This window comes from Xenopus laevis, chromosome 2L (genome assembly GCF_017654675.1).
Source record: "Xenopus laevis strain J_2021 chromosome 2L, Xenopus_laevis_v10.1, whole genome shotgun sequence".
NCBI classification, from domain to species: domain Eukaryota; kingdom Metazoa; phylum Chordata; class Amphibia; order Anura; family Pipidae; genus Xenopus; species Xenopus laevis.
This window is the reverse complement of record NC_054373.1, coordinates 115,874,353-115,895,988: the sequence shown is the minus strand read 5'-3', so window position 1 is coordinate 115,895,988 and position 21,636 is coordinate 115,874,353.

Sequence of the window (21,636 nt, the reverse complement as noted above, 5' to 3'; positions counted from 1 at the left end):
ATTATTTGTCAGAAAAAAGAAAGCTCTAAATTAAGTAAATATAACTTAGTGAAAGCTGCCAGACACCCACAGGATTCCTCGGAACAGCAAATTGCCAGAAAAGTCCAGTTAAACAATCCATCTTTGTTGTCATAATTTGCATGAGACAATGTTAACTGGGGATTATTGCCATATGGTGACACAATATATTTCTATTTGTTTCAGGAGAGTGCAGTAACTTTGTAGGTATTTAACCAGTTCATCCAGAAATATGCTACATGCCATTGTGGATATCTTACCGTGTAAATCAGGACATGGTGCACTGTTTACTAAAAACCCTGTTGCACTAACTCCTGTCATCATGAAATGCTTCGAGAGACTTGTGATGACACACATCAAGAGCACCCTCCCCCGCTCACTGGACCCACTATAATTTGCATATTGGCCAAACAGGTCAACTGAGGATGCCATATCTTCTGTACTCCACCTCTCACTAATTCATCTGGACAAGAAAGACAGTTATGTGAGAATGCTGTTTATAGACTTTAGCTCAGCATTCAATACCATCATCCTTCAAAAGCTGAGTGGGAAACTAAGTGAGCAGGGATTGAGTACCTCTTTGTGCAATTGGATCTTGGACTTCAGAGAGGCCTCAGTCTGTTCGTATCGGCGACAACGTTTCCAGCACCATCAGATTGAGCACAGGAGATCCTCAAGGATATGTTCTCAGCCCGTTTTTGTACACATTGCTGACACATGACTGCATAGCTAGACACAGCTCGAACCACATCATCAAGTTCGCTGATGACACAACTGTGGTGGGGCTCATCAGCCACAACGACGAGTCAGCGTACAGAGATGGGGTTCAGCAGCTGGCGGTCTGGTGCAGTGAGAACAACCCGTCACTGAATGTGGATAAAACGAAAGAGATGATCGCCCTGCTCACACACCACTCAACTTCAACGGCTCCACAGTAGAGACAGTAAAGAACACCAAATTCCTGGGAGTCCACATCTCAGATGACTTAACCTGGACCACCAACACTGCCTCCATCACCAAAAAGGCTCAGCAGTGTCTTCACTTCTTAAGATGACTGAAACGGGCCAGCCTACCACCTCCCATCCTCACAGTGTTCTACAGGGGCACCATAGAGAGCGTCCTGACGAGCTGCATCTCCATCTGGTACAGTAGTGCCAGCTCTGCTGACCGGAAATGTCTACAGCGGACTGTCAGAGCAGCTGGCAACATCATTGGAGCGGCTCTTCCATCACTGCAGGACATCTTTCACAAGCGCTATGCAAGAAAGGCCTCCTGCATTGCACTGGACTCCACACACCCCTCACACGGACTGTTCACACTGCTCCCATCCGGCAGACGCTTTCACAGCATTAAAGCCCGAACAACCAGGCTACGCGAAAGCTTTTTTCCACAAGCGATCAGACTCCTCAACTCACTGCCTATCCTCCCACTACATTCCAGACTCACCTGAACTGTGAACTTAACTTTGTGAACTTATTTGCACAATTCTAAAGGTTACACATGTATATATCCAATTTCTGCCAATATATTGCACATTTCATGTTTTCATATTTATTGTGTATTTTTAAGTACCTTTTTGTGATATGTACTAGCTGGAGCCACGTCGTCTCGTCTCACTGTGTATTCGTATACCGCTGAGATGACAATAAAGTTTACTTTTGACTTTGAACCTTAAATCTGATTCATGGTTTTTAGTAAACAGAGTGCCTCTAGAGTACTAAATTACTATTGAGATACTTCATCCTTCTCATCCAGTAGAGCGCCTATTCAATAAATAAGCAAAGGGGCAATTACATAGGCTCCACCAAAACAAAAGGCCAGCTTTAGCCATTATAACTTTAATAAAAAGTTATGCTGGCACTGCTGGCAAATCCTTGTAGGTGCCCTTGCACTAAATGGCATTCGCTGTGAAGAAGAAGGAGCTCCAACCTGAGTAAAAGAGGACACGCGTCCTCTCACTTCCACATCTGTCAATGACCCATCAACCCAATGAAAATGTGCATTTTCACAGTCAGGCAGAATCTTTCTTGTAACAATGACACTAATTACATCACTAAGCACCAATAATAACTTATGACATCACTAAGCACCATTGCAACATATATATTTTACAGGATATTCATGGCTCTTGTATATTATATACAAATCTCCAAAGCATTACTGATATTTGTATTAAAGGAGAATGCTAAAATCACTAGGGCCAAATTGCCAGGAACCCCAAGTGATTCTAGATGCTTAATTTCTTCCTCTCGTTAACTTGCTGCTGAGCATACATCCTCTGCATTTTTAAAAAATAGGTGTGTGCACACAGGGTCGGACTTGGGCGAAGGGACATCCGGAAAAAACTGGTGGGCCCAGACCCACTACCTGCAATAAATAATCTTCAAGGTCGCTGCAAAAAACCAGTATGTGCATGTGCAGCAAAAACCCAGTATGCACGCATGCTCAATCTCTAAAAAAATCCCAGGAACACCGTGGAGGGCAAGGTCGGTAAGAATTATGGTTGATCCCAATGTTATCAATACAAAAAAAGATAAATATATAGGAAGGCCGGTATTTTTTTCTGGAAAAGTTGGCAACCCTAGTCTGGAGACAGCAGCCCTGGTGGGCCTCGTGACCCCAGTCCGACCCTGTGTGCACATTATAGATTGTGTTCAGGTTTTCCTTTAAAGGTGTAACTGGCACAAGGACCAAAAGCATAACATCAGTGCTAGGCCCAAGTACTATGTTTGCTGCACACTGAGAGGAGGAAGATATTTACATAGTATAATAGCCACACATTTCATTATACCGGATGCATGGGTACAGTCTACAGAAGAGATAACTTTGATGTCAAACTGTCTATAAAAATGTGGTTAATGTTAGGAGACTGCTACACACAGGCTATTTCATATACAAAACCTGCACAAACTAAGTACCCTAAATAATATTTTTATTCATCTGAGCACAGACTAAAACACAGGAAGAGTTCTACCTTCAGCAGGGACATGTTGGAGACCTGTCAGTGGCTCTGTCACAGTGGGAAGCTTGGGCATATTTGCTGAAATAATTTGAAGACCAGGAAAGGGGTGAAGCTTGTGAGGGGTGGATTCACTTGGCATGGCTGTGTGGAACAAGACATGGCCAAACGTTCTCTTTAGAGGATCTTTATTTTAAATTGGGGACTTATTCTATTTGGTGGGCAGGGCCCACCACCTAGATTACCCAGTAATTAATGAGTCCCTGCATGTGGGCCCTCCTAGGTATTATGTGATTCTATGATATCTAAAGGAGGCCCTGCACAGAAGCTTCCCTTTCTATGCAATTTTTCTTTTAACACAGAGTAATATCATAGCTGTGCCTTCAACTGGCCCTCTTTTGCTTTCCAGTAAACTCTCACAGAACCCCTGCTCTCCTCTCAGGCAGCAGTCACATAGAAATTATAGTACCTGCACCCATATTTATTAGGAAACAATCAGCAGGCACCTGTTTCTCTGGGTTTGCCTAAACCAAAAGCATAGGAAATATACTAGGGATCTGGGAGCATATTTTCCAATCAGATCCTTATAAATACCTGACAACATTTATTCCAGCTTCGTAAATCTGCAGATAACCAAAATGTTTTCTATTCCCATTGCCTAAAGGTTATATAATGCAGCAGATCTGCCATTACGCTTTAACAGGGACACATTTTTTTTTCTGTACAATATGAATGACTTACAGTATTTTAATGCAGAGAACACTGTCCCTGTGTTCCTTGTAAAGAAGCAAGTATGATCTAAGAAACCTGGAAATGTAGTAGGTGTCACATCTAAAAGTAAATAAAAAGTTTGGATCAATGCCGTTTAGATCAGCACTATTTCTTGTACCGGTTGACAAAAAAAGCTAGTTTTTGATTGATAAGTGAAATGTGTTTTCTCTCACCTGCATATGTTCCAAAGGTGCCAATCTCACTTTAAGTTCCTTAGCATGCGGCTGTTGTCAAGTTCAGAGTCACAGAGCCACTTGCGCAAATGGCCCATGAGAATAAGGGAAGAAAGCACAAGCAGAAGCAGCAGCTTTTTCTTAAGAAGCCGTGTAACATAAAAAAGGTGTTAGTAGCCTGCAGCTCTGTCAGGTAATATTTCCTCAGATGCCTCCCTTCTCCTGTTCCTTCTGGTGCTTCACAGCTTATCTCATCAGAATTTTCTAAAGACATTTCTTCTAGGACAGACACATGAAAGTGAATTGCAGGGTCAAAGGCAATAATTAGGGTTTGCTGGGCAGCTATCTGACAGCTTCTCTTTGCCTTTATGTCCATGTTTTTGCCAGTCAGCAGGTACTGGAAGTTATTAATTCAAGTCACATAATTTTGTGCTGATGACAGCACTGCACCTTCATCCATCACATTTACATTTCAAACTGCCACCCTGCTACAATTGATTAATTATTTATAAATCCATGGTCATCTCGGAGCTCTCCTCATCTCACATTTAAAATGTACATCCAATGTCTTTTATCAGGGAGAGCCTAGATATGTTGAATGGATCTTTTGCAAAGGGAACCTGGTCATAATCATTCTTACTATCACCAGACTCCTGAATTGTCCCAAAAAGAACAGAATAGTAATAATATTCTGAGTAGCTTTTTAGACAATTTTAACAAATAAAAGCCAACTTTTGGATCACGGTGGTTGGGGTCCTGTCTATATATCTATATATTTATTACTGAATTCTATGGAGAGATGAATCAGGTAAAATAAACACGTATAAAAGACTTTCCAGCAAGACTATTTAAAGAAAATGAAAAAAACAAATATTGTCTCCTGAGGATAAAACATTTTGCTTAAAGTAACATGGCACTCAGCCCACAACGAGCAAGGAGTGTGGGAAATAAGGAAGGTATTCCCTCTCAGATTAAAGAATATATAATTCTCCTTTACATCTGCAAGCATAGTGTGTAAAGTACAATTTTGGACTCAAACCCCATGTTTTTTAACCACCCCATTGCAGTTGTCAGAGGGACTTGCACCTGTTGAAATTGTCAATGCATTAAACCTTACATAGTTGCACTTGCACTTTAATACCAGTCGGATGCAATTCCACTTGTTGTCACTTCCAGTTCTAAATTAAAGAGCCTTAAAAAATGAATGCAGTAGTGAATCAGTTTAAAACTAAGTAGTCGTTTATTAGGAGATAATCGAATGCATTTCTTGCCTAGCTAGGGCACTAACCCATAGGTCACTTCTGGCTCGCCCAATCAAAATGACACGTGAGGCTTATGCATTAAGTGCAAATCTGCTGCATCTATTTACTCAACCAGGACTTGGAACTCTGTCGATAGAAACACCTTTGACGCACTTGTACTTAATTTGGAATAGGAGGAAGGCAGCAGTGCTGAGCGCTACTATACAGAAGTACAAGGAGCGACATTTAATGCAAGTTCTTTTAATAATTGGGGATTTTCACACAATTGACCATGGCCAATTTAGCACCCACACAACTTCACTTGCAGTCGTAGATGAGCCCTATTTGCTCTTTTTAAAAACAGTTATCATCATTACACAACCCATAATTAATAATGTACGAATAGTTTAATTTTACATTTAGGCTGAAAAGAATACCAATACAAATTACTACTTTAAAATGCTCCTCAGTGGTCTTCTGTGGTCAAACAATGCTCATTTCCCAGATGCACAGTAAGATGCAAGCCTTTCAAACTTTAGCCAATCATAGCTCTACTTCACACAGAAAAATATATAATATATTGCAATTCCCTATCAGGTCTTTTGCTGGCTGCCAATCTACCAGATGGCGTTAAGCAGGCATTATAAGATTCAAATTGCTGAGTGTTGCCGGTTCCCCTGTACATCATGGGAAAGTGAACAGTGCAAGTTGAATAACTTTTCTTGGGTAATTAAGTGCTGCTAGTAAGGTTGTGGGGAAATTTGAATAATAGTAGAGGTGTATAATACAGGTATAGGATCCCTTATCCGGAAACCCGATATCCAGAAAGCTCCAAATTACGGAATGGTTGTCTCCCATAGACTCCATTTTATCCAAATAATCCAAATTTTTAAAAATGATTTCCTTTTTCTCTGTAATAATAAAACAGTAGCTTGTATTTGATCCCAACTAAGATATAATTAATCATTATTAGAAGCAAAACCAGCCTATTGGGTTTATTTAATGTTTAAATGAATTTCTAGTAGACTTACGGCATGAAGACCCAAATTACGTAAAGGTCTGTTATCTGGAAACCCCCAGGTTCTGAGCATTCTGGATAACAGGTCCAATACCTGTACAATGATAAATATTTTTTGACCCTATATGTATAACCTGTTCAGAATACACCATTTTCTGCATGGCCTTAAATTTCTATATTTCCTAAGGTCCAAAAGCATTTAATCAGTGAAGTACCCACACTACAGCAGACCCTGCAAACACCACGGGGGCACCTTGTAAGGACCTGCAATCTGCCTGCATCTATACCGACTAATAAATCTCCTAGGGGGGTTAGTAATGTCAATGTTTAATGTCAGTGTTTCATATGTTAGTAATACCAGTGTCTAATATGTTATAAAGAACAAAATTGTGGTAGCTTTTTTCAACTGTAAGGTTTTTTAATCACTAAAATTGAGTTTTGTGCTGTTGCACCTATTGATGCAGCCCTCTGTGTGAACCTTGGAATTACTGCCATGCATAGGATGATTGTAGCTCCAGGATTCCCCTGTGTCAATAGGTGCAATTGTGCAGTATTCTTTCTGATGAATGGGTGCTTAGTGCAAAAGTGTGGAAGTGTAAAGAGGTTGTTTGGATGTAAATACCTTTAAAGGATAAGTACACCTTTAAAATAAGTGAATGTAAAATTTATGAGGGTGCTATTCTAAGCAGTTTTGTAATTTACATTCATTATTTATTTTGGTTTAATTCCAAGATATTAAGGGATACATGTACTGTTAATAAGAATGAATTTTGCTACAACAGTGCCACCTGCTGGCCATTTTCCCACCAGTCTGACCACCAAGTAGTCAAGGATGTTGTCAGAGGCTGCTCTGATGTTCTTCTGCTTAGGAATAAAATTAGAAACCTTTCTCAAACCTTTTCTAAGAAGAAGAACATCAGAGCAGCCTCTTTCTTTCTCCTGACAACGTCCTTGACTACTTGGTGGTCAGACTGGTGGGAAAATGGCCAGCAGGTGGCACTGTTGTAGCAAAATTCATTCATATTAACAGTACATGTATCCCTTAATATCTTGGAATTAAAGCAAAATAAATAATGACTGTAAATTACAAAACTGCTTAGAATAGCACTCTCATCAATTTTACATTCACTTATTTTCAAGGTTTACTTATCCTTTAATGAATAGCATCAACAAGCACAACATTTGTGTTTATCCTTTACCCTGTACTGCATACTGGTACAAGGAAATGCAGAGAGGAACACACTTTCAATTTGTGTCTAAAGTGAGATACTGTAGGTTCAAACTGGGATTCAAAAAAGCCCTGGCATTTCAAGTACACAGAGGCCCAAACAGCCCCTCGCTGGCCCAGTAACTTGTGACTGTCTATGGCATCTTACAGCAGCCCCTCTGGCTTGCCATTTCAGATGATTGTTTTGCTAAATTTAATTTAATTTAATAGATGTGTTATCCTTGGAAATCTATTCTGGGGGATGACATTGAGATCATTATTTTAGTAATGTCAGTATCTATTTAAGCAACCTATTTAAGCCAAAAGTCAAAAAAGAAAAATGTAACAATGATCTATTTAACATTCCAGTTATTTTTATATGATACACACAAAAGTGTTTTCTTTAAAGAAGACTTGCTCCACATAACCTACCATCTTAAGTGGAGCCTTGGATAATGTATATTTCTGTCTTGCCTCAAAAAGCGAGGAACTGAACTACATTTTAATTAAAACTATCATTCTTTCAAGAAATAAGGCAGATGATACATTAGCCACACAATAAATATGGACCCCTTTACGTGTACCACGGCTTACGGAGCACAGATACATATTCCATGCCAAGACATTTTGCCAGTTGATATATTCAGTGGAAATGTACATATCTCTGAATCTGCTCCAGGGGCCATACAATCCTGTGTCACAATGTAGGTATCTCTGTTTATCCTTTCTAATCAGAGATCCCACCACCGATTCTTGTTACTTCCGCCACTGTGGTCTAGTGAATATTAGGAGAGTTGTCTGACATATTTTGCACCCACTTTCAGGATAAGAGAGTCTTTGTTAACCTGCAGTTGATGAAAATGAAAGAAACAAGTTCCCTGGAGCAGGTATAGGATCCCTTATACGAAAACCAAATATCCAAACCAAATATCCAGCCACACATCCGGATGATGGTCCCTAGTGGACCGAAATGCGTCGATGTCTAAGTTTGTTGTAATGCAGTGTTATAATGCATTGTTTTTGCCACAATCATCACTTTTGCCGAGAGTGCTTTCATTCTCCACATTTTATATATAGTGAATAAAGTACCCCCTCTTGTAAAATCTAAGGATATTATAAGTTACCGAGCAGTTTCATGACCATATAAAAACACAAGGCCGAAGGAACAATGTTTTTATAAAGTTCATGGAACTCCAAGGTAACTTCTTTGATTTGAAATATTTTATTTGGTTTTCACAATAAACCATAAAAATCAATATGATAACAAATAGTATGCAGAATAAGAAGATTAATACAATGACATATTATACAGAATGTATCCAAGGTAACTTCTAATATCCTCATATTTTGCAACTGGGGGTACTTTATTTAGAAATCGCAGGGCCCCATATGACAAAACTTCCTGGGCCCCCTGGGCTGCGCCCACCGCAAGCCCCACCTACAGGTCTGCCCTCCTCAACCCACAGGTCCGCCCCCCACCACACAGTAAAAAAACAAAAAAAATATTGGTGGCTTGGGTTCCCACATGTTAATAAAAAGATATTGGTGGTCAGGGCCCCCCATAAAAAAACATTTGTGGCTAGGGCCCCCCCATTAAAGTAAGTATCAAGTAAGTATAGCGTGGCCAGGCCCCCCTTACCCTCGGGCCCCCCTACAACTCTCCCCCCTGTCCCCCCTGATGGCTGCCCTGTATATATATATATATATATATATATATATATATATATATATATATATATATATATATATATATATATATATATATATATACACCATATACTGTGGGGTATGCTACAGCAAACAGCTTAAAAAATAAACTTAGACGCGTCGATGTCTACATTTTTTATAATGCAGTAAAGCATTGTTTTTGCCACAATCATCACTTTTGAGTGCTTTCATTCTCCACATTTTATATATATACATACATACATACACACCATATACTGTGGGGTATGCTATAGCAAACAGCTTGAAAATAATAGATTTATATTGGTATTATGCACAAAGGAAGTTTCTTCTAACTTGTGTAAACATTGTCTCTTACAATAATTTGCTCTGCTGATACAGTGCATCCCTCTATTATGTATAAACAGTTAGTTAGCATTCCGAGAGATACGAAAGAGAATTGCTGGAATCCCCATTGTACAGCAGCCAAACATTTAATTTCTTTAAACGGCATCATTACTACTCCCATGCTGCATACTGCATGGTAGAAATATTTACATAACATAGTGCAGTCTGGCTAATTAAAACCATGTACTGTAAAGTATATCAGAGCTAAGAGATGAAAGTATCCCAGTTTCACATGTGGGGGCAGTGAGGGAATCTAGCAACAACACAGACATGAATTCCTAATGTTACACTGTATTGTGTTACTCTGACAGAAAGAATACAGCACTCAGTTTTATCAAAGATGCATAGCAGCACCATATGCATAGTCAAGGCTGGTAGAAAAACATCAGTGCATGAAACCGTGGATCAGAATTCTATTTATACATAAGGGATTATTGTGACAGCTTCTCACTCATGGATCAGCTAATAATTAAGGAAAGAAATAAATTGTTGACTATACACCATTTCCTGAATAGAAATGCTTTTGAATTAAAAAAATTGGGATCTGCACCCCCACACACCCATTCTGTTCATTAACATGTTCTGTTTGGTACCTGCATGTCCTTGAACTGCTTCCCAAACAATTGTTCCCCTCATTCGCCACATTTCATTGGGAGGTTAATAGATGCTGAGAAAAGTATTGCAGAAAATTTGAAAACAAGGTTGTTCAAGTCCAAAATATTTACAGAAACAAACCATAAATTCAGTAGCATTTCAATGGCACACAGACCTTGTCTTCAGGTAATGGTTTACCAGTGTGATAGACAATGAGGAATTCCTTTCCTTTTCCTGTGTGCTATAATACATTAGATAAACAATTTAAGATTGACTGTCAGCTGTTTCATTAGAGAATACAGGGCTTATTTAGAATATGTGGGGCAGGGTGCAAAGTATAAACAGCAGACAAAAATACCATGATTTTTCACTTTGCACCCTGTCCAGAATGCCTGTGGGGAGTAAACCAGGAACTGGGAATGACAGGTTTAGGAATGAGGGGTTAGGGATTATGGGTGTTGTAGTTCCTGGGTTGCTATTGGGATGGGTAGAGACACAAAGGGTTGAAAGGAAGAAAGGAAAGAAAGTAAAGGGAACATTCTCTTATACCTTGAACAGCTCCCGTCCACCCTCCCCAGAATAAGAGGGATATCGATGTAGGGGGAAGTCTTATCCCTTGTGTCGCAGCAGGAGGGGCTCCCCTGGGAGGGGGGCAGGTGATGATGTTATCAAGTGTAGGGCATAAAAGGGTTAGGCCTGGGGCCAAAGTGATGGAAAGGGTCTGATGGAAAGGGCATGAGTTACGGAAGAAAGTCACCCCTAGGTAGTAAGCAGGAGGGCCCCCGCTGCCCTACACTCAACTGTTTTTGGTTTATATTGGTTGTTATTTATGTGATTTAATAAATAAGCTGCAGCTTTTTCACCCAAGACATTGTCAGGAGCGTTGCAGCGCGCCTACCTCCCTGGCGATGGCCAATCCAAGATGGCGGCACCTATGGTGTAAACGTGTGATGTCACACCGCGTTTTGGCACCAAATTCAAAATAAAAGGACGCAGAAGATGCCGGTTCAATGTCCGAGTATAGGAAATGCTTTATTGTGTTCCTGGGTTTCCTTAATTCCTGTTTCCTGGTTTCCTGACCCTTGGCTTCACCCTGAACCTGTTTCCTGCTGCCTGCCTTATTGAACATGTAAATAGCTTTTCTATTTCTAGCCAGAGGGATTATGGGGAACGAGAACAATGAGAAGTGCATTTTGGGAAAAGAACCCTACGTGTTGAAAAACGCATGAAAAACGCATGTTGACGGTTGCGTGTGGTTTCAGTGGCGTATTTAAGCCTGATGGAGCTTTTTTAAAAACACAATGTAAAAACGCCATGTCTGGCCTTGCCCTGAAGGCTTGGCCATCAAATATAAATATCAATAAACCCTCAGTAGCCACAGACTTTTATAAATCTGCCTCTTAGTATTTATTTCCTTATTTATACATTGATGAATATAATCAATGGTATTTAAGCCAAGAAGGTGTCTCTTCACAGTGAGGGCAGTGAGGTTGTGGAAAGCCGTGCCAAGTGATGATTGATGGCAGATTCTATTAATGCCTTTAAGAGGGGCTTGAATGAATTCTCGGGCAAGCATAATATGCAAGGATATTGTGATCTTAGGATCTTCACTTGGTTTAGTGTAGGTATCAGTATATACAGTTTATACAGTGTATAGGTTACTAGGTCACACTGCTAAATCATTTTAGTGCCCTCAAAACTTATGTTCCACAAACATATACCCAAATTAATTATCTGTCAGGTCCCCAATAGTCCCATTGCACCATTTGATCTTTTGCTAAATTGACATTGTCATTGACTCCCATACAGTGTATTGTTAAATGCAAAAACATTATAATGCTCTTCATAAAGCTCATGTGATAGAGGATTCTTTGCTACAGTGATGAAATCAAGGCATAAAGCCTACAACGTGTCATCTTTGACACTTTCTCTTAATCTTGAATGTTGTTTTCTGTTTCCGCACTACAAGAACCACAAATCCCTTAAAGGCCCCTGCCAGCTTTATCATACCTCAAGTCAGATAGTCGCATGAGCTAGTGGCTATCTGTAATTTATAAATATTATAACAATTTATTAAAACACCATGATCCTGGTTAGAACTCTGGTAACCAGCACACACATTGTCTACATTTAAATATTAACTCTGCTACTCACTAAGGAGAGGCTTGTTTTAATAATCAGATAATAAAGCACAATATCGCCTACAATATAAAGTTTACATGTATTCAGCTCACAAATTAGATAGAACAAAAAGATTCTCAGGAATTAAATAAAATCGATGTTTATGGAATGACATTTTTGTCTCAATGGACTCTAGGAAAGTGCGGTATAGTGGAAATATAAAATGTTTTCTACAGAAAGATTTTCAACATGTAAAGCTGAATGTACAAGATAATGTAATCTTGACTATTTTCCAATATACCGTATGCAATATGCTTTATCTAGTTCTCCATATTTGTTTTCTTCTAGCGACTGATTAGAAACACTGTAAGAAGGATGAAACCTGATATATGTATTCTTCTGTATCTTTCTTTGAGATAAGTAATAACTTGTAAAAGTGGTGTCTCTCATTTTAATATTTTGTCAGGTAAAATAACTGCATGTATCAGTGGAATTTTAACATACTGTACGTAACATGTACATCACAGAAAATTACAGGAATCCAGAAAATGCCAGGTAATCTCATTGTATTACTTAAATGATCTGTCGGTGCACAGATGAATGTGTTAGTAGATAAAAATTCAAACTAATCAAACTGACAAATTAATTATACAAGGAGGAGAGAGTATTTTATATCTTGAAGTAATACGAGTGATATATAGTGTCAAAAGTATGTACAGTACAGTAGATTATGGCCCAACAGAAGAAGATGACCTTTATTTTTAAGGCACTGCAAATACAGATGGAGCTGGTTTAAAGGGGTGGTTCATCTTTAAGTTAACTTTTAGTATGTTATAGAATGTCCAGTTCGAAGCAACTTTTCAAATGGTCTTCATTTATTTTTTATAGGTTTTTTTATAGTGACTCTTTACAGTTTTCAATTGGGAGTCACTGACCCCCATCTAAAAAAATAAATGCTACAAATGTATTGTTATTGCTTCTTTTTGTTGCTCATCTTTCTATTCAGACCCTCCTCTATTCATATTCCAATTTTTATTCAAATCAATGTATGGTTATTAGGGTAATTTGGATCCTAGCAACCAGACTGCCGAAACTGCAAAACTGGAGAGCTGCTGAATAAAAAGCTAAATAACACAAAACCCACAAGTAAGTTTGTAGTGCATTTAAAATCAAGTCCCCCAGCAAACAATGTAATTATTTACCCTGAATTATTAAATGTGGCATTATTCTGACCATTCAAAACCATTGTTGTGGAACGTTTATGAATATACAGTTACATAATATTAAGTAAAACATATCTAAAAATAATCAGAAAACGGTGACCCATTCCGATATTTCTGTTAATAGATATTTAATAGATATTTCAATGTCTGCCTATAACACGCTGCACTATTTGCCATCATTTGTTAAAATTGTTTTAAAATAAGTTTCTGTAAAGCCTTTTCAGAAACGTAAATGTTGTGGGGGAATGAAATAAACTTCTTGCTGGATATTGAGGATCTGAACTTTCATTTGCAGAAACGCAAATGGTTCTTCATGGAGAGGGCAGGTGAGGTTGTTTAATGCCCTGCCGAGTGATGTTATGATGGCAGATTCTATTAATGCCTTTAAGAGGGGCATGGATGACTTCTTGGACAAGCATAATATCCAAGGCTATTGCTCTCTTAAGATCTACAGTTTTCTCACAATATTGTGAAACATTTATGATGAATATAAAGCTACAAAATGTTTGCTGGGTTTTACAAAATGTTAAGAGAAACTTACTGAAAAATAATCAGAACATGTGACTCATATTGTTATGATGTCCACTTCTAACATGCTGCATTATTTGTCACCAAATGGTTACTAGGGGACTAGTGGGAAAATGCTGCCTGGGACTGCCCTAAGATCTATAGTTAAATTGGTATAGGTTTGTGTGTATATATAGCTTTACACAATTGGAGTGAAAAAAGTGGAGGGATGCTCAGTGTGGTGAGTGTAGAGTGGCGTGCTAAAAGAAGCCCCTCCCATAACCATAAGCCACACCCATTGTTATAATAAGCCTCACACCTCAATATGGTTTCACCCACTTTAATGCAAAGCTATTTTGCTATTTCGATTTTGGTATTTCCTTCTAACGCACAGTTTAATGCCCAGTATACATAGATTTACCTAAGTATGTGACTTGTAGGGACCCCAAAGTGAGAATTGTGCATATGACTTTTCTTGGCTGACAATTCAGATTCTGCAAACACAGCCCCTTACCTGTTTATTGTGTGTCATAACAGAGCACAACCCCATCATATTCTATATTACCCAAGATTATTTCATATAGTGTATATCATTCTTTCACTATTCCGTGAATAATACATTCATTTTCTCTTTTTCTTTCCCCTGTTTTCTTTTTCTCTCCTTTTCTCTATAACCCTCTCTGATGCCCCCTCCTTATTTATCTGTTTAGCACTTCTCTATCTCTCTCCCAGCAATCTGTTCTCTAATTTTATCTTTTATATATTTAATTATATTTTATTTTACCTCTGCATTTTATTTGTATGCAGAAGTGGAGAGGAGCAAAAGAAAGTTCCGGGATTCAAAACTCTGGCATCCCCCCCCCCAAGGGGGTTCTATTTCACAAAAATAAAGAAGTGAAGGGGTATCATCCCTGTGCATCCCTCCCCAATTCTAGAAAGTCTTTATATATTAGTATATAAATAGCTCTGTATATGTATTTGCATATGTACAGTATGCAGTGGAGGTCATTTGCAGGGGTTGAACTTGAAGGACTTTTATTATTTTCAACCCAGCTTAATTTACCATGTAGAAAATCTGTCATTGTATTGTACTTAAAACAGTGATTCAGACTGCAGTATACTGTACATGATTCCTGTTAATGCATGTGGGGTTTTTAGAGCTCCCCTTATTATACAGTCATGCAATGGAATTGCATACATCAACAAAATCAACATGGAGAAAAATATACATACTTGAAAAATTATGATGTAACATTTCATTATGTTGCTTTTCTGAGCACTTGAGTACCGTTATGACTATATGGATGCAATTCTCTGTTATTCTCTTTATTTCTCTCTTTTTTATCTGTTTTGTTGTGTGGATTCTGGCCTCCTGATGAGCAAGTAAAGAGACACAAGCAACATGTTGTTCAAGTCTAGATTTTATGCTTGCACTGATTCATTTAGATTACCAATGCAATATGTTTAAAGAAAATAATGTTTAAATGGGCTGGCTGTCTTTTGAAAAACACCCAGAATGAGAAACTGCAATAAAAGGCCTAAAAATATAGAAATCTACAGCGATGTCCACCTCCTCCTATATAAACAATAGTAACATTTTGGCACACCCCACTGTTCTGACCCCAACTAAGTGCAGTTCTATTCAGATCATTCTCATTGTTGTCCCAACTACAACTCATGCTCCACTCCTGATGGGGGTATACATGTAAATACTGATTCCCAACAAATATGAGAGAAATGACAGCTTTGTATCAATCTGTTTGTCACGATATCTTACACAAGAGCAACAAATTATCTTGTTGTTGTCTATTTAATAATGCACCCCTTTATTCTACAATGAAGGATTTTTCTTTATACAAGCAAATAGAAACTTCTTAGTTTTCACATTAAGAAATTTTTTTCAGAAGAAGAGTATAAATAATTTTATTGTAAAATTTTAATTTGAGTTTATCTGCTATTAGAGGGTTAACAAAATATGTAAAATACATTCAAAGGTAGGGTGATAACTTTCTCACCCAGATCTCCTCAGCAGGGTGCAAAGTGATAAATCCTACCTTGTCTATGACCTAAAGACATGCGGAACAGCAATCAGTTATGTTTAAAAACATTGTTTAATTCTCATTAAACTAGCATTGAAATGTCTTATATTAAAAGAATATTGTATATACTCGAGTATAAGCCGAGGTACCTAATTTTATAATTAGTATAATTATAGTATAGTATTATTAGTATAAGCCTATACTATATACTTGCTATATAAGTGAAACAGAAAGTTATCAAAGATCGGTGCGCTCACGATTGAAAAAGTTAATTGCCGGTTCCTAAATAAAAGGTAACGAAATATAGTGTAGCGTGCTTCTTTCGCGGGGTTAGTATAACATCAGAAATGTATTAAACACACATATATATAAAGAAATAAGTATAGGAGTATTTTTTTTAAAAGCTCACATGTACTTCCCCCTTCAAGACAGCTCATCTGTGTTGTGCCCCAGCATAGCTCTCCACTTCGATGTGTTTCCAGCCCTATCCTTCTGCAGCATGGGTCAGGTACTTCTACAGCAGAGCTCACTTCTGCCTGCACAGTGACCTTTTTCAGCCCCTCCTTCTCCAGTCTCACTGTGCAAAGCTGGCCACTTTTGCCTGCAGGGTCACGGTTTCCTTTCCCGGAGCAGCTACCTGCCCACTTCTCCTTCTAACCGGATCTCAGGACAGGCATGCAGTGCAGACTCGGCTTATACTCGAGTATATGCGGTAAATGTCCCAACACATGTGTACCTGGATCAAACTATAAACCAAAATCTATCTCTAAACAGAAATAGACTTGTGACAAAGTGAAAACAAATCTCTGCAAAGTGATTGAATTAATTAATTAAATTAATTACTTAATTTACTTCCATCTAAAACCTCATGGTTATACGTGGAGGCCTATTAATCAAAGGTCCAATTTTAGTGGTTTTAGAAACTAAACTAAAACTAACCTCTCAAACTCTAAAACTAAGAATGTCATGAGATTTATTAAAAGATTCAGATAAAAAAAAGTATGAATGAATAGTGATGGGCAAAATTTTGGCCGTTTCGATTCGCCGAAAAATTCGCAGATTTCTTGCGAAACTGCAAAAAATTTTTCGAAATGCTGGTGCATTTCGGCAAATCACGGGAATTTGCAGTAAATTCGGTCCTGGCGAATAAATTCGCCCATCACTGAATGAAAAATGATGCAATAAAAATACGAATATCTTGAAAACCTGAGGTGCCTGCGGCTGGTGTGGGGGGCCCGAGAAGGGTGTGTGGGCCCCTGAAGCAGCAGCCCTGGGCCCCAGTCTAACTCTGCAACCCCATCCTAAGTATCTGGAGTATCAGCAGTGTCCACCAAACTAACAGGAACCAATGTCAGCAAATCCCAATCAATGAGAGAAGTTACCGGTGTCCTTCTTGGCTCCTGAATTTAGGCCCTTGGTTACAACAGAGTTTCTGTCTCGATTTATCCACCCCATAATTAAATAAAACAATCTTATCAGGACTATTCTGCAATATTTGTGTTCTAATAGGGTACTGTGGGAAAGAATTATCTATTATGCAGCTTTCAGTAGCCAAGTGTTTCTCTACAAGTTCTACAATCTTGTTCATATCTACAAGAGTCTCCCTGTCCAACCTAGGGTTGCCACCTATTACTGGCCCGGGATCTGGGCAGGGCGCAGATTAGTGATGTCACAGAGGTGGGTTAGTGAGTCATTGTGGGCGGACCAGTGATGTCATGGGGCCAGGGTCATAACAGGGGCTGAGCTATGACGTGACTTTCAGTGATGTATTTGGAAAACAGAGAAGGCAGTCTTGACCTGGGAAGCCCTTTTGAAAACAGGGTTGTCCGGGTCAAAACCAGATCGGTGGCAACCCTAGTCCAACCCTACACTGAAGGTACTATTCTAATAACGATGTGTTAACTTAGATTAGTAGTACTGATTCTCAATAAATATGAGAGAAATGACTGCTCTGAATCGATCTGTCACTGCATTCTATTTTACACAAGAGCAACAAATTCTCTTTTTGTTGCATTTTTAATAAAGCAGTTGCAAACACTAGGGCAGCACTACCCTGCAGCTTCTTTGTGAACTCTGAAAGCCTCTTGTGGTGCCTCTTGCTCAACTTTAGAAACTTCTAGTTGCTGGACCATAGTAGGTACTTGTTACATCACTATAGGTCACATCAAAATCTTTATAAGTTCTTTCATATTTTAGCAGTTGTATAAGACTTTACCTTAATTGTGGTCCTTTAAATCCGGGCCAGATGATTTACTGAAATCCTGGAAAGTGATCTCTCAACTCTCCTGGCTAAAAAAGCCCATCCTGGTGAAAGAGAGTTGTGTGTAACCCATGCTCTACCCCTCTAGTTGGTATTTCTCTGTTTTAACCAAAAAGAGGTTACATAAATATTTACCAATACAATCAGTGACCGTTTCCGAAAAACAAAACCAAATAAAATGCTTGCCTGTCTTTGGCCCAGTCCCCTGCAGAGTGTTTTGCCAAACATAAGAAATTACTAGTAGATCACAACTCTGTATAAGACAAAGAAATGTCAAATTACAAACCGTTTATTTTTACTTCTATTAAAATTTAAAATATTTTCAAATACTGTTTCAAAAGTTGCCTTCTTTAATTCTTGAATGGGGGAATCTTTTTTCACCTGACTAGACTGGAGAAACTTTGATAGCTTCAGTGCATTCAGCTGAGCTCATATACTGGCTTTAAAGTGGATTAAGGATAGTTTTCTAGCTATTATGCATAAATTACATTTCAATGGGAAAAAAATAAAGCAATATTTAATCATCAACCAGACTTGGGATAGCGTGATTAGAGCTAAATTTCACAGTTTAAGCAATAGCTGATATTGTTTTTATGGAACACTGCTAATGAATTTGAGTTTTGCACTCTCAAACTGTGATATTTGATGTTCCAGGGCCCAGTGTAGAAGTTTTATAGCACATCTGCCAGAATCTGGTACCCATGGGATTCTGTATTCATATAGTCAGGAGACTTTTCTTCCATTAATATAGTCATTACATTTTATACAGTGCATGTAATTCTTCTGAGTCTCAACATGGACCTCTTGTCTAATTGAAACAATGTATTAATTACTTCAACATCAATTAAAACATGATAAACTCTCAGCACTATCTCTAGAGGACTAATTGGTGCAATAAAAGAGTATGAGTGGTTACAGCAAAAAAAGTGTCTTAATAGTATTCGCAAAGAGGAAGAAATAAGGTCAATTTTGAGAGAGGCTGCAGGTTACAGGTGTGTTTTATTACAGACATTTATCATTATTTAAAATCTTATGAAATAAACCAGAAAATAACAATTTAAAAAATGCAAACTTTCTCAGAAAACATCAGACTTTAACCACAGGTGACATAATTATATTTAGTTTTGACAACAATTTTGATTTCTAGGTATTATTAAGGTTCCATTGTTTTGCTGTTTGTATCACTGAAATTTCATTTTTTGTGCGTTGTCGTTTGAAGAAAGAATATATACTCATGATGGATGAGCCCTGTGGAAGAAATGGTAGCGTCATTTATCAACAAAGCACAAAAATTTAAAATCTGCCTTCTATTATGAATATATGTGTAACGCCAATCTGGGCTATCCACACCCATCACTTTCCAGCTAGTGAGCAGAGCATGGGTTACATTGGACTCTCCCTTCAGGATCCGGGCCTTCGCTATGTGGAAGCTTTCCCTCTAAGGTGTTGTGCAACTACAACACTCAGGCTACTGTGCATACACAGTAGGAGTTTCTTATGATGCAAACAAAGAACTGTTTATTAGTCAGAGACAATGACCTCAGGTTTACTCACATCACAGTGGTTAGAGGAAAAAGGCACAGGCACATCACATGCAGCTTTACACAGGCTGACACTCCATTAGGACAGACTTAGCAGGTATCCCACTTCACCTCTGCGCCATATTCCGGTAGTGGTCTCTGAATCAACCTCAGGGCAATCAACTCTCCTGATTCCCTCTCCACTGGGATCCCTATACTACAGGCAATATGGCCTGGGAGAGATATCTCCAAACTGTCACTCCTATGTCGGAGCTCAGAGCTGCTCTTATCTAGCTCAACCCTGACTATGTTACAACCCTAGAGTGTTCAAGTACTGGGAGCTCACCTGTCACTTTCTATTCCTCATTCACGGGGTTGCCTTGAACACATAACTTTCTGGGCTTTTCTGGGTGTCATATCACCTCTTGGCCAATAACACTGAGCAAAGGGTGGGGCCTTGAAGTCATAGGGGCAGATTAACTCCCTATGGGCCCCTACATATGCTTATTGCAGGGAGCACAAGATGATGGCAAAGAAAGCGTGTAAGCTTTGTCAGAGCATTATTTTTTGACAGCAGCAAAATATAAAATTGTCATTAGAAGAATACTGAATTTGGTCTTTTCAGTTTCAACTTAACTTAAAATCACGATGAATGAAGCATCATATGGTAAGCAACTGATTTAAAGGATAAGTAAGCCTTTTTATTTTAAAATCTCTAAAATTACTCTAAGCAGCCCCAAATTAACATAACTCTCTCCCTACATTAAGTTTGATGTGCTTTCTAAGATATAAGTTCAAACATGCTGTAGAAATCAGTCACTTCCTTATCTAGTGTGAGGCTCTGCCCCTTTAGTATACTGAGCCTTCCTTTGCAAAGGACGTCGGTCACGAATGTTTAGTATAATACAGGGGGCATAGCTGTCCTTAACGCCTGCCATAGACACATAAGTTATGGAACGGATAGGGGCAGGAACGGAGACACATATGTGCCTTCACCTGATGAAACCTGTTGCAGAAACCAGTCAGTTATCTAATGTAAATCTCTGCCCCCTTTAATATTCCGAAACTTCCTTCTACTCTGAATAGGAAATCGGTCAAAGAGCTGCTACTGCACATATTTTCTGCCTCCTGTTCCAATGGAAATCAAGCATGCACAGTAGACAGCTCTTTGACTGACTTCCTATTCAAATTATAATAGGTAGTAGTCTCTAGTGATGGGCGAATTTCCGGCGTCTCGTTTTTTATGCCGGCGCCCGTTTTTGACGCCAGCGATTTTTTTCGGGCGTTTTGCGAATTTATTCGCTGGAGGCGAATCGCGCAAATTCGCCGTGAATTCGTGCCTGGCGAATAAATTTGCCCATCACTAGTAGTCTCCCTTTTTTTCTCCCTTCCCATAACTTATGCGTCTAAGGTAGGTAGTAAGTAGGGATGTAGCGAACGTCGGAAAAAAAGTTCGCGAACATATTCGCGAACTTGCGTCAAAAATGCGAACGGTTCGCGAACGTCGCGAACCCCATAGACTTCAATGGGAAGGCGAATTTTAAAAGCTAGAAAAGACATTTCTGGCCAGAAAAATGATTTTAAAGTTGTTTAAAGGGTGCAACGACCTGGACAGTGGCATGCCAGAGGGGGATCAAGGGCAAAAATGTATCTGAAAAATACATTGTTGACACAGCGCTGCGTTTTGTGCTGTAAAGGGCAGAAATCACACTACGTCACTCAGGTGATGTTTCTGGACACGGAATGTGAAAAAGCTCACACAGCTAGGTGGCACTTGGTTAAAGACTGGGCAAACAATGCCTGCAAGGGCAACGTATACAGTAGTGGATACGGAATATATTATTGCTGCTTGAAAAACGTCACTCAGGTGGTGTTTCTGGAGACGGTATTATTATTGATATTTAGACAGAAT